The sequence below is a fragment of the Melozone crissalis genome, unplaced genomic scaffold (assembly GCF_028551555.1).
Source record: "Melozone crissalis strain CALT ecotype California unplaced genomic scaffold, PUWL_Pcris_2 ptg000006l_1, whole genome shotgun sequence".
In the NCBI taxonomy this organism is placed as follows: domain Eukaryota; kingdom Metazoa; phylum Chordata; class Aves; order Passeriformes; family Passerellidae; genus Melozone; species Melozone crissalis.
In genome coordinates, this window is record NW_026535784.1 from 26188692 (window position 1) to 26206965 (window position 18274).

Genomic DNA, 18274 nt, shown 5'->3' on the forward strand with positions numbered 1-18274 from the left:
GTGTTTTCTTAAACTTCAAAGTAATTAGCTTTTATGTACCTGTGAAGATGTTCAGGGTCTTTTCTTAGAGTCATTACTTTGTATTTACACTTTCTGTTTTCCACTATTTTTACACTATGGGAGGGTAAGTTGATTGGTTTGCAACATGACAGAGGAGGACAGGAAGATACTTATCATGTCAGTGATATGGTCAAAAAAAAAATGGAATTCCAGCAGCTTCAGGTCATTAGGCTTCCAGAATAGTACAGTTGCTGAGACTGGAAACTTGAGATGCAGACTAGAAACAAACTGCTGCCTTCAGTCTTGGTATACTGATTTGTCCTGTCCTTGGATGTGTTTACCAGTCAGATATGATGGACTTTAATGCACATAGAATTACTCCCATCAGAGATGAAATGCTGTGCAGAGAAGGCAAAATATCTTCAGAGGTAACCAAACGCAAAAGGTGTTCTTCATATTGAAAAAATTCCATGGTGGCTCATTGTCCAAGCTAAAAGTTATAATCTTCAAGGTCCCTGATCTCCTTTTAACAGTAGCTTGGTTTGGTTTTTTTCATCAACAGTGGTTGTTCCCCGCTCCTTCTGTTTCTTTAAATAAGAAATTGGACAATGAACAAAGTTTTTTTTGCTATGGATTTCCTGATTTTTTTTTAGCTTGGATTGGGAGGCTGCTTGTGCTGTAGTACATTTTCATTTCGATAGTAGGCAAGCCCATTACTGCTGAAAATAGCTCAAATGTTCTTAGAAAAAAAAAGCCAGCAGCTTAGACTCTTTCTCTTTCTCTTTTGCAGACTCTTGCATGTGAGTTAAATTAATTTCTTGAGGGAAACCTTCATAAAGGGCTAAATAAATAAGGTCTACATACACAGAGATTTCTTTCTTCTGCTGCATTTGAGACACAGCTAAACTCGTCTGTCTGGTAAGTCATACTTTTCTTAAGGATTTGTCTTTCTTCCCACCCTTATGACTTGCATTTCTGAATTTCTAATTAGTGTTCAGAGAAAACCAACTTTGGCTTCCTGGTAGTACTGGTGCATTCTGTATATGAAGTACAAAGATCAAGCTCCAAAGGCATTTCTGTGCTGTTTTTACAAACTTCAGAATAGCATCTATTAGTATCTATTCTGTATGGTACTTTGGTATACATGGGGTTTAATCATTTATCTAGTGCTTTGTTCTAATTTTGCTGTAATGAAGGCATTAAATGTTTTAAATTTTGGTTTCACCTGTTCTAGATAAAGTAGGTTGATGTTATTAGGTACAATGCTTTATTTTTCTTGGTGATGTGCCTATTTCATGGGACAGTCAGCATACTTATCAGTAGTCTTTAATTGATCATATAATTCTGTAACAGTTCTATTAAAGGTATGTCTTATAGTTTCCTTGGGTTTTGCTTGTACAGCTTGAAACATTTATTTTCCCTTTGATTATGAAGTATTAACTGAGTTTGACCCAAACAAAAGTAAGCTTGTCCTCTACCTTCCATTTTTATTCTTTACTGCAATAAAATGAAGAAAGTCTTGGAAGAGCAGAAAATGTTTTGCTCTGTGCTGAGGTTTTTCTAAGCAGTTGGCTGGCATTAGATGGCACCCTATATATACCCAGTCCATCTGATCACTTATGCTGCAATGCTTTGGCTTACCACAATTACTGTGTACTTAGATACTGCATGCCCTGGCTCTACACAGCTCATTTTGCAGGCTTTGCTATAGCCCTGACATCAGTTTATTTCCAAAAATATGTTGAAAACCCAATGTCATATTTAAAATGTGTTATATTTAATGTCAAGCAATAGTTATCTTTTCATAGAAAAAAACCCAAACAAAACAGATCAACATTCTTGCATAGAAACTGTTTGGAGGCTTTCTAATTAATTTAAGTTTTAGTAAGAAGCTTTCCGTCTTATTTTTGGAAAAAAAGCTGGAATGGATGTCTAGATTTCATTAAAAAATCTTACTTGTCTTATGTTGATGGCTTTCATATTAAAGGAGTTTTTCACCTGAAAATTACTTCTCAAAAAGCTGAAGCTTCTGAAGGAACTTAAGGCACCTCAGAGGCCATGCTGCAGTTACTCTTTGAGCAATTTAGAAATATATGATCCCTTAATATCTCCGAAGACATAGCTGGAGGAGAAATTACACATAAATGGCTGGATAATAGACAAAAATATATACCAATTATTTTCAATTAAAAACACTACTGGAACTGTTCAAAGTAAGGACCAGTGATGGTCTATTAATGGTAACTTCTTAATTCGGTAAGTTTGAATTTACTGTATATTTTGTATGCAATTTTTGAGTGAATAGCAGGGCTGACTTAGAGGAACTGGTATCTGGCACACTAACACAACCCAAACTTTAGCTGAGTGAACTTGGCACAAAATTGAACATAAGAGAGAAAATCTCAGGAGAGCAGTGGAATTCCTTTCTTTGAATAAGTATACCTTAGCATTCATGGGGAACAAATGGTAACATTTGTGCACGTTTCTGCTTTTGACAATGTGTCTTTGTTCACTTCCCAAAAGGGATGTCAAAATAAACTGAAAAAAAAAGCCAACAATTTTCTTATTTGAATTTTTCATTTTACTTAATTTTATGGTCCCAAGGAACGCATTAAATCTGGGGTGGCTTAACACCATTGTTTATAACTTTTGGTCTATGTAGAAAAAAGGCTCAGTTAGTGCAGTTTGGTTACACAACTGTGTTCCCTCCTTAGTGTCTTTGCGAGCTCAGATAGAAGGGTGGGAGACAGGTGTATCTATCAGCATTTTATGATGGAATTATTTTATCAAAGTGTCTCAGAAAATATTTTCTTTTTGCCCACATGAGTGTTATCCAAACAAAATACCATATTACTGAACTGTTACCTTGAGAAACAGAGGATCATGGTTACTTAGATTTCTTGTTAAAAGCTTTGTGCTGAGAAAGACCTTAGCTTAATGTGCTGTTTAGTCGTGATATTACTTCCATGGTATGGTCTTCTGTTCATTTACTGATTGCAGTGGAGTTTTATGGGAACTGTTTTGTATGGGATTCTCATTTATGATCTAAGCATATCAGCAGAGCGTAGTAATGTGGTGAAACTGCATGGATTTAATGTGTGACAATGCTGGAGAAGAAAAAGGTGTTTTGAACACTTGAAGTTGAGAACTGGTGATAGAGTAAATGAATCTGAGTAAAAGGCCATGGTGCAGCCATCTCTTCCTCAAATTAACTGCAGACTGGGGATGTACCAAAATGGAGATGCTGAGAACATTCATATGTGGCACCTATGAGTTGTGTCAGCACTGGACTGCCTGGCCATGTGGTATTTTCAGATAGCAATAATAGCTCTGGAAAAAGTTTGTGATGTGATTCTGTATGCAACCAGCTGCTACAGAGGGCTGCAATTTTCATGGCATCCTGGTTATCTCATGTCTGCAGCAGTGCAAAATTGCAATGCCTCTTTGTTGGCTTTGGAGCTTTGGCTGTGCTTAACCTTTCGATTGATCCAAATGAAACAGGAGCTGGCAGGATTCCCAGCTTCTCACTGTAGCCTCTGCTCATCATCATTAATCTGTGGTTTGGGGGAAGAGAGTAAAATTAATCACTTTATTAATATTCAAGTACAGCAGTCAGCATCTTCTGTAAGAATTAGTAATTTTAACTATAATGTCTAAGGTTTTGGTTGCTTAAATTTTTTAAGAAAACCACTGTCTTTTAGATAAACATTTTCCATGTTCTGCAACTGCAGAAGTATTAATTTTCCATCTTAAAAAAAAGGTAATAGTTGCAAGGTGAAAAGCAGGTACTTTTGCATATGAAGCAAAGAATCATTTTCACTTCTGCTCCAAGCCTTGACTTTCATTTGATTCTAGTTTTTATATAGATTAGGAAAGTACTGTTTTAGGAATAAAGTTGCATATACATGGCAGAGAATTCACCTTTTTAGCTACAGAACCACAGAATGGGTAAGGTTGGAAGGAAGCACAGTGAGGTCATCTGGTCCAAAATCCCTCCACTTATGTGCTTGTACTTTATTGAGAAAAGCATGCTTTTAAGCACTTTCTCTTCCTAAGTAATCTAATAAGTATGGTTTAATCTGTTTTCAAGGTGGCTCACATAAGGCATTATCTGTTTATACTTGTAAGACTGCATTTGTCTTCATAATATTAGTGTCTCAAGAATTGGTATGTTTCCTTAGTGACTTATGTGCCTAAATGTTTATTGCTGTTAGAATGTTTGATGCTGTGTCATCTTTAGTGCTGGACATGACCTGGGCACCTCAGCTCCTTCCACACTTGAGACTGCTAATGATTTGTTTCCCAGAAAGGTTCCCTGTAACACTCATTTAGTACAAATGCAATTAGAAAGGAACTGTCCTGGTGCAAAGGAGACTTTTAGCATGTGCAGCTTTACTAGTCTGTGCAAAAAGAACAGGTGAAAAAGGCAGTAGCAGCTCCAGCCTTTTGAAGCTGAAAATTCCCAGCACGAAGTTCCCACGTGAGGAGCCTCTTGACTTTGAAACTGCTCCTTTGGGCACCTGCATAGGATTCACTCACTTGTGTGGTTTATCTTGATGGATCTAGTGAGCTAACACATGAGGTGCAGCTGAGTGCAGCAGAGCTGGATGTGTCACCCTGAATCACTGTGAGGCCTCTGGACCTCCTGGAAAGCAGTGGATTTCTTCTCTGAAGTCAAAAGAGGGAGAAATAAGATCAACAGATATAAACAGTTTATGTATCTAACAATGTCCTAGTGTCTTATTTAATTCCTGGGAGGGAAGGAAGCAGAGGAGGTGCCAATGGGAAGGTAAGCTATGTTGCTCATGTAAAGGGACAGTTGATTTGGAGAACGAGTTGTCTGTCTTGATAAGATTTAGTCTTTCACAACAATCAAGTTCTGACCAGTGGATGGAATTTTTCAAGAGTGTTTGTAGCCTTCAATATATAGAATTAGCTAGTTAATCATTCCACAGTGATGGTTAGTCAAATAAGGGCACTTGGAACTTGCTCTTAGAGATCTGTTGGATCTCCAAATGTGTAAAATCACCTTTTGGTTCCTACTTCCCATCTGGGTCCTGCACAGAGCTTTCCATTACTGAAAAGGGAAGCTGATGGCTGATTTTAGGAATGTTACAGCTCAGGCCCAGAGTAATAGTTTAAAAGTGAGAATAAAACTCATGTAAAACTTAGTTAAAAGCAAGGATATGAAATATGTGTGCTTTAAACTAGAAATTTAGATGTTATAGCTTAAAGTCTGGGGACATTGTAATGTACTGAAAGATTCTGCTTTTTCCTGTGACAGAAACAGTGTTTTAAAATGATCTTAAACTTCTGTAAGCAGAATTAAGCTAGTGTTGAATGTTTTTGAACAATCTTCCTTAAAGTGTGTCTTAACTTCACCTGCAGGCAGGTTCCTAAAAGCCTACCTCTAATGCAACAGCTGGATGTTAAATGCTGTATTACCACTTCTTAGTGATACCTCAATAATATGTCCACACAAAACATTTTGGAGTAATGGCTTTGCATTAAAGGAAAGATTCTTTATTAAAATTGAGCAGATGTACAGTTTAATTTACTGTTTGAACTGAAATTCAGTTTTGACTTGAGGGCCAGATTTCTGAAAAGCAGTTATCAAATAACCTTTTTAAAAACAAATCCAAAGACTAACCAAATTAATAAAACCCCAACTAACCCCAAATCTTTGGAATTAAAAGGCTGAAAAGCTTAACTAGGCAAACATCTGAATTCTAAAAGGCATAAAGATGTATTACAAATGGGCTGAATTATTTTGAGCTTTAAGTCCTCTGTAGTTTGTATATGCTAGTGCAAAGGTTGCTGTACACGGACCTCTCCACCCCTATATGGATTTCCCTCTTTATGTAAATAGATAAGCATAAATCCATTGGCTTGGAAATAATTGTACAGTTCCTTGCTTTGCAGCAGCTGACTGCATGGTGATTTTCTAGCAGAACACTTAAGTGACAGGCGGCAGGTCAGCATGGTGTTGATCTGTCTTCCTGGGATCTAGGAAACCTCATCCAAATGACTTAGAGTGCTTAGATTTCTGTAGTGAGGTGTGCCAAGTGTTTGGTTGTAAAACCGAATGATCCATCAAGAAAAGTTACAATTTTTTGATAGGTATTAAGATACATACATTATTAATAAGGAATGGGTAGAACAGCTGAAATCAACAGAGTGCTGACTTCTAATCAGAATTTGAACAAAACTGTTCAACTTACTTCAGATTGAAAATACCATTATATGACATAGGTAAGGAGCATGCTTTTGTTAAATTTTCAGGTCTTTATATTCTTTGGGAACAGGTAGAATGAAAAGTAATAGTGTGACAAAAATGTTCTAATACTTGCAGTCTGTTCTACTCTTAGCAGTAATATTTAAGTGCTTGACCAGAATGTTAGAGTTGGAGAGCTGTTTCCAGTTGAAATCTGGGCTCCTTTCAGGAAGTTGTTTATAGGCCAGCAAACACAACAGAGTCAGTTTGAAAGACCTTTGAGTCAGCTGGTTGAACTACTTATTACAACATGTTTTTTAATTGAGTTTACTAACTTGTCTGTCAATTATCTGACAAACCAGAGTGGCCTGGACAAAGGTTGTTCACATTCTTAAGGCTTTAAAAGATTTGCGTATGTGTCTGAGCCTTTGAACTGTCACAAACAGCTCTGCACTTGCTGAATATTTGTCTGTTCACTGCTACAAGCTCTGTCTACCCATCCGTGCTAAAACTCCGTGCCAGGATTGCTAGTGTAACCATGCAAATCACTGTCCTGCTGTGGGCAAGTGAAATAAAGAAAAAAACCTCAAAGTTCACTGTAAGACCACTGAGTTAAGACAACAGTAGTTGGTTTGGCCTTTCAGATACAGCTGTGCTACTGACATGAGCTGGGACATGTCAAACCTTGGGCTTTCAGTCACTCCTCTGACAGCTACTCCATTTTATTGGCAAAGTGTCATTGCCTTTCACACTGGCATCAGTAAATGTCACTGTGACTATCTTCTGTGCAGGGTGAATTCACACATGGCTTTCAGTCACAGAAATTTGTCTGTGTGAAGTCAGTGAAATGCTTTAGTCCATTTGACACAGGCAGCTCTCTATCTTCTGAGATGAGACCTTGTGTGTTCCAGTCTGGCCTGGCTTCTTCTATGTCTGGAATGAGCAAGACATTCACCCTGCTCTGTGCTCTGTGTCTCTGTGACTACAGGGTCAGCCCTAGATACATTTATCAATTTATGCTAGGATGGTTTTGGTTTTGCACTTCATTCCAAACAGTTTTTTGTGGAATAAGTACTGGTTGGTTTACCTTTTTTTTTTTCCTAGGCAATATATGAGGCATAATTATATTTCAGAATTCAAGTGCATTTTGCAAGAGGGGTGTTTGACTAATTGTGACTAGGTAAAACTTCACACTAGATTAGCACTCAATTAGAAGATGCTCAGTTAATGATAGAGTATAAAGAATTAAGTTGATGTGTCATACTTCAAAATCTGTGGTACAAAAGACCTCCTTTTGAACCAGATGTCTTTGGCTTTTTTTAAATAGGCTTATTTGGGACCATAATGACCTGAATGATTTCCAAATTATATCATCAAGTTAGCTATGGATATGAATTGATGGAAAGAGAAAAGAATAACAAGCTGGAACAACAACAAAAAACCTTTTCCCTCTGTAGCAGACTTACCTTAACACTTAATTCAGTGTTAAGACTTAATCTGTTAAAGTGTTACCTTAAAACTTAATTCACTGCTTATCAAATTTTGTCTTTTTGGAATAATTCTGACTTGATGGCTGTGATAAATATAAAACTTAATTTTTTTGTTTTTCTTGCTTTCAAATGGATTTCAGAACTTGATGACCTTTGCTGAAAATAACTTGACTAGCCGAGGCCATAACAAGGCATAACTTTGTGAGTGCATGTGGTAAAGGCTCAGCTGTTTGCATGATATTTATCATTCCACAGCTAAAGAAATAGAGGAAATAGAAAATCAAACGTGGGGGTGAAATATAAAACTTTTAAAAAATTTCCTAAATTGTTTTTGTAACTAATTATGGACTTGAGCAATTTTTTCACTATTAAAATATTCTTACTCAACTCTATTTTGTGTTTTCTCATCTATATTGGAGATGCATATTGGAACTTCTATAGTTAGTCTGTGATCATGCTGTGGGGCTGTGATAGGTCAAACCAGATCTATAAAATTTCCAGTCTAGAGTGCCCTGAGTTTAGTGATGACTTTGTCATATTCTCTTAGCACTATTGCTGAATGTTCAGTGACAATTTCAGTCTTTGGATTGCAAGTACATTGCTTTTTGCAATTTAGCTGCAAGTGAGGACGTGGTTATTGTTCGTGCCTGCCTACTAAGATTCCAGTGAAACGTTTTCTTGGAACCAAGTAAAATATACTGTTTTAATAAAAAATTTTACCAGAAATGTTACTGCTATCTTTTTAAAAACGTGGTAGACCAAGGTCATGCTACAGTCGAACATTTTGTTCATTACTTCCCAGGATGCAATTTCAATGCTTGAAAGGGTGGAGAAATTCTAAAGGTTCATTAAGACCTTTGGTACAGTCATCTGTTTTTCTCTGCTGATGTTTTCTGCCTGTGAGCTTGAAAGCTTCAGAGTGGCTTTGGAGCACCCTGGATGCTACAAGCTGCTCTGCAGAGGTGAGGGAAGGGCAGCTCCCTCAGTGGCTGTGGTGTGGCAGCTGCTGCTGTGCTCAGGATGCAGGTGTATCCTCACTCATCACCTTGTGGCAATACCAATAGCCATTCCTATAAATCCATCAGTAGGTGTAAAGGGTAAAGTTTGCTATGTGTGAGGAAAGCCTAATTGAAGGAGAGGAAGGAAGCAGGAAGTTGTCTCATTTTTTTTAATGTTGCAAATAGTTCAGGGATTGTAAAATGGGCATTTAACTCTATATGAACACAAACCCTAAGGCAGCTTCAGTCTTGACTGAATTTACTTTTCTGAAAGTAAGGGGATTTCAGCCTTGTGGTAGACAAGATATTATATCTGAAGGAATTTTTCATGTGCTTCAGGGAAGCTTGGGTGAATAGAGATGTTGTTGCAAAGTAGATTTTGTCAGTGTAAATTCTTGCAGGTGCAACATCCCCCTTTTCTGCCTGGCCCTCTATTACATTTTTTTTTTTTCAACAGTATTCCCTTTCACATTGACAGATGCTTAATACTGGGAATTAAAATAGTCCTTGTGAGGAATTAGTTCTGTTAGGACCCGGCAGTGTACATGAACTCATTCTGTACTGCTTACTCTGCAAGTAAATTTCAAATTACCTTTTAAATTGGATCTTATATGGTAACTTATTATATTTTCTGTTACTGTATTTTAGAGATTGGGAGTAGCTTTAATGCAGCAATGACACATTTAAAATAAATACTAACTTTGAAAAAGATAATTTTAACAGTTGTTACTCTTTTGGGCTTTGCCCTTGTGATACAAAGCATAGTGTTTGTTACAAATGGACAGACCATTCTTTGGAAATGACATTTTCTTCTGAGAATGGGTAATTTATTTTGTCCCTATTTCTAATGTCATAATTTATTTAAATACCATCATTCACCTTTGTGGCCATTTCTTAATCTTCTCCTTTTGCTGTTACAAAATAGTATAGTAGTAGGAATATTATTGATGTTAGTGTCTAGAGCAATGTAAAGGTTATATAGCTAAGAGCAAAATCTTTTTTTAATGTTTGTTTGAAGCTACAAGTTGCAAAACATTATAGTATTAAAAAAATGCAGAATGTTCTGGCAGGAAATGGTATAAGTAGAAATACTAAGACAAACTGTCTTTCAGAGTTACTCAGTGCTAGATCACTGTGTAATGCAGCTAATGTGGTTAATCAGTTGTCATTCCTTGGCTTCCTTAGTGTGCTAACTCTTCTGGCCTAGACAGAGGTACTAGTTTTGCAGCTGATACCAGGTCTCAGATAAGCTTGTCTGACTAGTTGCTTGTTTTCAGTCTGAACCACCTTGCACATGAAGTCCATATGAACTGCAGGCCGACTGTGCTCATATTTTCAAAACAATGTTTAAATCAATATAACCTACCTAACTGAATATGTGCAAAAACAGGCATTATTTTTTGATCCTAGTTGCAGGATTAATTCTTATTTATCTCATGTCAAGTGATCAGTAGACCTAACACAGGGAAAGGAGATGCACCTTTCATGGTGAAGGCAAGATCCCAGATTGAGCTGAATCAACTTTAGAACTGTGTAACTTGTCTTTGGTAGCCTTTGTAGGAAATGGAGAAAAATGACTGGTTTGTACACAGCCTTCAAATGTAATATACCCTAGTAGTTCCAGACCAGTAGTCTTACCTTTGAATGTAACATTGAGTAGACATGAGTGTTTATTTTAAGATTCCTCTGAGATGTACAGTTTTACAGAATCTGCTTTCTGGGTAATAAAAAATAGATTCCAATGGTATTTTTAAACAAGTCATACCATTAACTTTTAGAGCAGCAGATAAGGGTGGTATTAACAAATGATAACTCAGGCTTGCTGGGCCATTCCCTGTGACTGCTTTAATGTGTGACAGATCAGTGTTGTCAAAGGGCCAGGCAGGTTCAGATATTTGCCTGTCATTGCCTTCTGAAGAAAGCTTTGTTGGTCTCCTTCAATAGACAGGGATGAAATACAGAGAAATAAGCTGTCATCACTAAAAGTTAGCCTGATTTACTTTACCTTCATACCACTGCATGGCCCACACACACCATTTTTTTTCTCTGTCTCAGTACAAGCAGCACCCAAGCAGTCATGAGGTACAGGATTACAGAAAGCCAATAAAAGCACACTGAAGTAGAGAAATCTCTTAAATAAATCGTATCTTCCCATATTCTTGAGGTGCCCTGTTTTTAATTCTCTAATTGTAAATTAAGAATTATTAAAGTGATTTTATTTAATATGAAATGCATTTTTTGAGCTGCTCAGGTGAAGTCGGAGTGAACTAATATGATGGAAGAAAACCTGGTCTAGACAGGCATCTTACATCAGTGCACTTGGAAAATCAGTAGGCATGTGGTAAGCAATGAGGTGTTCATCACAGCAGGTAGCAGATGATTGTCAGCTTTCCCAGTCCCCTGAGCAGAGATAAGTATCCATTTCTGCTTCTGTCTAGGCAATCATGTACTCCCCTATATACTAGGTTATTTAGAAGGCTTCTGTTTAATTATAAATGTGACTGTTCTTATGCTCCTCCTTAACAACAAGATTTTAGCTGGATTTTGGATAAAATCCTGAAATACTTAATGCAAAAACAGTCTTTAGCTGTATAGTTTCTTGACGAGTAGCTCACTAACGTGACATAAGGTTAGCCATTACTTTCTTTTAAAAAAATTCATCCCCATGCCCTCTACCCTAAAAAGCAGAATCAGTTAAATACGAGCTTAAAATCACAAAGACAGTAGTGCATTTCAAATCCCAAATTAAATTTTACTATACAGCAAAAACTGGAGAACAAACAGATGCAAATTACTGTTTTGATAATTTTGCACTGGAATTTTAAAAATCAAGAGTGTTCCCAGAATATAAAATATTCATAGCTTATGGAATTTTCATAACTCCTTATATTGGGTGCATCTCAAGTTTTACTGTACTTTGCCTTGTTCATTAAACATTAAATTATCTTCATATATTGACTTCACACATCATCTTTAATGTCAGATACTGATAGTCAGAACTTCTAAAACTTGTACTTTGCATATGGAATTTGCTTATTGATATCTATCATAGTTGCTGCAGCCTTAAATCCTGGAGAGTATAGAAACTTTGGATGCAATAAGTAGGAAATCTGTCAGGTCTTGCAAGCAGGTGAAAGACTTAAGATGATGGCACTGTTAATAATATTTAATCATAATGCAGTACTAAAGATTGGTCATTAGAAAAAAATTCTTTACAGAAAGAGTGGGCAGGCATTGGAACAGGGTACCCAGGGAGGTGTTAGAATCACCCTCCCTGGAAGTACTCAGAAAATGTGCCAATGTGTCCCTTGCAGTCATGGTTTGGTGATGAACACAGTGGTGCCAGGTTAATGGTTGGGCTCAACAATCTCAGAGGTCTTTTCCAAACATAGTGGTTCTGTGATCATAAGGATTCTAAGAAAAGGGAATTCCTCCACTGTTGTTCTAGCTTGTTCCTTGAATTCTCCATAGAGCAGTATCCATGATGATTTGTATCCCATCAGGATCTCAGCTGTGTCTGGCAAGAGGGAATAGACTAGGATTTCACTGTGCAATCTGCACATTACTAGTTGTTTTGGAGGGGTTTTTGTGCAGTGAAAACTAGCTTTAATTTTCACTTTTGGGGAAAAAAAAGAAAAATTGGAACTCTGTGGCATCGACACCTTGTGAATATACTAGGGGCAAGACCTCTTTTTTATGTGTTTTGGCCTCTAAACACTTAGATTATTGTCCAAGAGATGGTCTCAGCCATTGTCTTAAAAGTAGTCTCACAAAATTAATCTTTTGATAGTTCCTGTGTTTTAAAGGCCAAAAGTTAATTACATGCCTCCCTTCTTCATATTGGTTTTGTAAGTAGAAATAATTAGTCATTACTTTTTTAATTTCAATACCTCATTTCATGTGTCAACAGCAGCACTACTGATGTTGTAATAGCTTCTACCTTATGAATTTCTTTTCATTAGAGAGTTCATTTTCAGATTGTTTCCATTTATTAGCAAAATACCTTCCTGTATGAATTTAGGTGGTTATGTTGCTGTTCTGAGCTCTTGTTCTTAACAGAATTCACAATTCTGAAAGCTCCATCTTACATGTGTACTCCTGTTGCAGTCGAGCTGTGTAGGCACAAAACAACCTTATTGCCTGTGCACAAGGAGGCAAATGCATCTGGATTCTCCTATGCTATGCAAGCTAGCCTAACATTTATCCACGTCCAGCATTTCTGTCAGAAGATTATCAGCAAAACCAGCAATGCACTTGTTTAGATAGTTATAATAAACCAGTCTGTCTAGGAAAATGAAATAGTGAGGTAGATGGTGCCATAAAATATTTTTTTACTCTCACTTAGAAAGGTACAGGTGTTCCTGGAGAGATCTAGGTGAAGACTTCAAATTCTGCCTGAAACCTGGCAGTACTCAAGTGATGTAGAAACTTGAAACCTGTTGTGTTAACTCTTCAAAGAAATGTAAACTCTTCACAAATCAGATCATAATGATAATATGCATTTGGGCTTGGGGCAGATGTACAGTAGAGCTTCAAAAGCACTAAACCTGTAACTCAAACCATTACAATGAGCAAAGATGCTCCTTAGAAAGGGATTGAGAGTCCTGTGAAGTAACATTTTAAAAATAATACACCTGAAATTCAGTATTTCCACAAGACTTGGGTTGGACCCACTGAACTTTAGGCCCTTCACTAAAGTGCCAGAATTGGGATTCCATATGGAGTCAACAGCAGCTCAGTCAGAAGGAAATTTGATCTGGAATATGTTTAATCACTCTTTGAAAGTACTCATATGAAATTTGATCTGGAATATGTTTAATCACTCTTTGAAAGTACTCATATGCTTTGCTCATGTAAATAGGACTTCCAAAAGAAATTATTCAGCTTTAAGTAAATGCAGTGATTCTAGCCTTTAGTCTCTCTTGCCATCTCTTCTCACTTTATGCACAAGTGTTTATGTGTCATGAAGTCTCACTTCTGTATCTCCTAAAAATTTCAATTTTGCCTAAATTTGAAATATCTACCCAAAGCTTGAAAAGACATTCTAGTGAAAAGACCTGCTAGAAAGTAGGTTAGCTCAAGGTACAGAGGATAGAGTATTTCATTTTAATTCCTAATAATTTAATTTTTTTTTAAGTTTCTAACTGCCTTGGCCTAAATAGCTGATCCTGTCAATACTGCTGAAATGTAGTGTTTCTGCAACTGCTAAATTGCATGCATTAAAATAAATTAGGATTCCTGCAGGTGTCTGATGAAACAATTTAGAATGTTTAGTTTAAACTAGTTCTAAGCACCCACTCCTGCCAGTATTACTTTACATAAGTGATTTCAATTCTAATTTTCATTTATAGGCTCAGCTTGAGGGAGGAATGTTTGCCTCTGCTATTCTTCCTTGCATGGCTGGAGGAAAACCTGTGAAATACATGTTCTTGGAAGAGACTGAGTCCCCAAAAATAAAAGTTTTCTTGGGCAGCACCAGAATGCACAGAAGCACATGCTCTGTTTCCCTTGGCATGACACAGCTATGGAGCGCGTCTCAGGGGAGACTTTTTGTCTAGGCAAGCATGAAAATCCCTTGTGTGCTGAGGCCACCAGTTAGAGCCAAATAAGGTGGCAGTTCTGTTTTTCTGATAACTAGTAAATAAACTATGTACAGGCAGATCCATTCTGCACTCTGAAAAATTGTGAGCACTCCTAAGTGAGGGAGGTAACAGTAGCTGTTTAAAATGGGAAGTTCTTAACTTGAGTGTGAGGTGTAAAATGACAACAAAGGAATTACTGTGAAATTAGCTTTGTACATGATAGAACACTTTATTTGGAATTTATTTGACTTCAGGGTGTCAGTACCATCTATGAGAGATGCTCAAAATGTAAGATTTCTTTTGACAGAAGAAAGACCTTGGAATTCTTTTCCCCACTGCTGTCTCTAACAAGCAGTGCTGGTGACCCTAAATCCTGTGTGCGTGGCTTGGCTGAATGAGCTTTGTCTTCCTAATGGTAACCTTCCTACATCTAAGGGATAACAGGTGAATTTTGACGAAGTTGGAACAACTTAAAAACAATTTAAAAAACAAACAAGCAAACAAACAAAATTGCTGAATATGCTAGTTTTAAAGGAAATTCAAAAATTCTTTTTATGCAGTGGTAGAAATCTTTCAGAAGATGACCTCCCTAATACCCAGATAGAACAGAACACTGAAGTTTCAAGTGAACACAAAAATAAACATGCAACTAACTTTTCCTCCTTATTTAAAGGAAACAAACTGGAAAAACACCTTAAAATACTAAGCTATCTCTTCAGTTGTAAATGTGTAATCAAGTATAGAATATGTTGATGATTTATTTTATGTGTGAATAGATTTCCAGTGGCTTTGGAGTCCTGAGTGGCTTTTCATTATCCGCAGTTTTTGGTGACAGGAATGTATCTAATTTAGTTATCTGAGAAGCAACACAGTTTGAATAACCAACTTTCCACTTTTAGATTCTCTTGGTAGAGAAGACACAGTTTTTCCATGTTAACTCATCTTTGAACAGAATTCACACCAGGTTGTCAGAATTTTGCTTTCAAATCAAATATTGTGCTAAAAAAGGAGTTGATCTGCAGCACCATCTCAGAAGCAGAGAAAATCATTACGTTTAATTAGGATCAAATATTTGTTAAGCACTGGTAGATGAATTGAGTCTATTCAGTAACAGAGAAATTGTATTTGGGTAATTTGCTGTAGTAGTAACACATGAGGCATGCGTGATTGAATAAATCTGCACAGAGATCTTTTTTATACTGAGTTGTTTTTCTGTAGAATAGCAGTTTTATTTACATATATATGATTTTTCCATCATTCTTAGATATCTGAATGAAAATTTATTTTGAAGCCTCACTTGTTAAATTGATAGGTTAAGGTTCCTAAAGGTATTATATCTCCTCATACACTCTTAGGTGTCATTTTTCACTTGTAGCAAATGCAAGTATGTAGAATTTGGTAAGTGACATGATGAGAAACCCATGAAGAGTTTTTGCAATGCATTTTTGGTGTCTGAGTATACTATTCTGTGATAATCAAACAAGAACCCAGGTAAGAAAACTGAATATGAATTATAGCCTAGGCCTTTTGCATTACAGCCTTTTGGCTAAATTCTGGGCCTGTCCATGAGATGTATTTCTTTGTTATTTACTGGAAATCAGTCACTATTGAGAATAAAAAACTGAATTCTGTAGCTTCAAGGTGCAACCTTGAATGTTTGCTAAGGACCTTCTTTATGATTTGGGTTCAGAGTTGTCTCATTTTGAAGCTACAGTGCTGTATTTTGTCTTTAGTAGAGACAAACAAGTAAAACTAAGTGTAAATGCAAGATGGTATGGATAAGCTGAATGGAGGAAATTAACTAGCAGCGATCTGGACTTACTTATCAGCTGTATGACCTCTAGGTGGATGCAAAAGCTTTACCTATGTTACAGGATTTCAGAAGGAAGAATGACAATCAATTTTTTCTTGAGTCTCAATCCAAGAACCGTTTATCAAGATTCATAACAGTAGGCATTGATAGGGTAATCTGACTTGTTTTTAGAAAAAAAATTGAAATTAGCGCTGACCTTTTCCCAAAACCAAGAAGCACTGCTCAAAGGCAGTTCATTTCTGCACTTAGTCTCTAAACCCCAAAGAAATTATCCTTGCAAACTAATGAAGATAAAATTAAGCACTGTAGCCTGTGGCACCTTCTTCAAAGCTTTAAATGTAAATGTAAGGGTTGGAATTAGGTCAACCATTTTCTGGATATATTTTTCTAATGGTGCTTAGTGTACTACTGAAACTGTAGAAAGCAGTAGTTTCTGGCTCTCTGAAGTTGTTAAGGAGCAGTGGAAGGAAAAGATGGTTTAAAGTGGCCTCATTGCTTTTGAGTGCAGCATGTTGATGGCATTTCAGTTCCAATCTCTTGGTTGTTGTTAAAAAATGTGATGGAGTAGTTTTATCCCTGCTAATGAAGTAGGAGTTTGAAAATGGGGGTATCCACATATGAAAGACACCAAAGTGCTGGGCTGAGATCTCTGGGTAACATCTTTGTTTGTCAGCAGCCCATACTGGTCAGCTGTGGCCCCAGCAGCAGCCAGACTTCTTCAGCAAGTAAGAGACTGCAGCTTCTCAGGTTTAGTAAGGGCACTGTAATTGCTGTCTTTGAATGGATCAATGCACACAAACCCTGAGATCATTCAGACTGGGGAAATGTTTTATGCAGTCTGCCACAGCAGCCAAGCTCTTTGCACTCAGATCTCTCAAATGCTCGGGGCCTGGCAGCTGATTCAGCACAGGGACAGGCATACTGCTTGCTGAAGGTGATTGTAAACAAGCCACAACAGAAGGGCTTGGCAGTGTCAACCAACTGAGGATTCTTTTTTAATTGGGTGTTCCAAAATGGTCAAGAAACCCCAACCCAAGTTTTTGCGTAGTGCCTTTTGTCCCGTTGTGCCCGATTCCTGAGTGCTTTCCAGTTAATTGTATTAACTTTCTCCAACTGAGAGGAGCACATTTGGTTAGAGAACACCAGGGTTGTGGGTTCAATGCCCATATGGGCCATTCATTTAGGAGCTGGAGTCAATGATTCTTCTGGGTCTCTTCTAACTCAGAATATTCTGTAAACTTCTGTTGGTGTAATGAAGATGTCCTCAGAACCTAAACCTGGTCAAATAAGGTAATTGCTAAAAAAAAAGGGCAATTTTTTGGTGGCTGTTGAAGAAAAGGTATTTCCATAAAGTGTTCTGTCACAGGATGGAAATGTTTTTATTAAGCTTTATACAAATATTTATATATTTTATTAAGTTTTATACAAATATTATTCTACTTGGAAAACTCTACCTGAGATAACAGCAGATGTATACTTTGTAACTTAGCAGTGAGGCTGCTCAAAACAGGGTTTGTGAGTTTCTCTAGGAGACAAAAAAAGAAAATTCGGGAGCTGCATGGGTTCTGGTAATAAGGGCAGATATTTGTGTTTGGGGATAGCATTTGGGTAATACAAACCTGCAGTTACTCTGAAACTTGTCACCTCCTCCAAGCCTAGGCAAATATTTCACAGCTCCTGGTGTCAAACTCAGGATTTGTTTTTACAACTGAAAAGCATATATGTGTGCAGAAACAGGAATTTATTGTTAGTCTGTCAATGTTATGAATTCAGTCAAAACAGACCAGTACTGTTACTGGTTAACTGGCCTGTTTCTTTTACTGGTAATGGCAAGAATTCCATTTACTGTGCTGCTCTGGACTTGGCAACAGAAGCATAGAAGTTTGAAGTTTCCGGTGGCCGGTCTACCATCTTTGATTTTGGGATGAAAGTGATGCCTCAAATCTTAGCATTTTTTGGGTGCATCTGGAATCTCCTCCTATTGGGGTTGTTGGTTGCCCAGTGCTGTCTACAGCCAGATTTACCTTCTGTTTCATGTTTACCAGAGTGAGTTTAATAAGAGTTGTTTCTGTGTCAATTATGTTGGCTAGCAGTTTTCTCATTTCTTCGAGTGAACACTTGGTTATGAGGCCTCCAATTCTCTAGTCAATGGTTTTGGAAACAGTTTATTTCTAATT

General features: G+C 37.1%; 1 protein-coding gene across 9 annotated transcripts in view; it reads left to right on the forward strand.

Annotated features, from left to right (window-relative positions):
• Nucleotides 1-18274, forward strand: part of SORBS2 (sorbin and SH3 domain containing 2) — a 144991-nt gene that overhangs the window by 17924 nt on the left and 108793 nt on the right. For all 9 annotated transcript variants that reach the window (XM_054295667.1, XM_054295668.1, XM_054295669.1 and 6 more), the window contains exon 2: nt 791-918. The gene's annotated coding sequence lies outside the window, so the exon portion shown is untranslated. The remainder of the gene's footprint in view (nt 1-790; nt 919-18274) is intronic.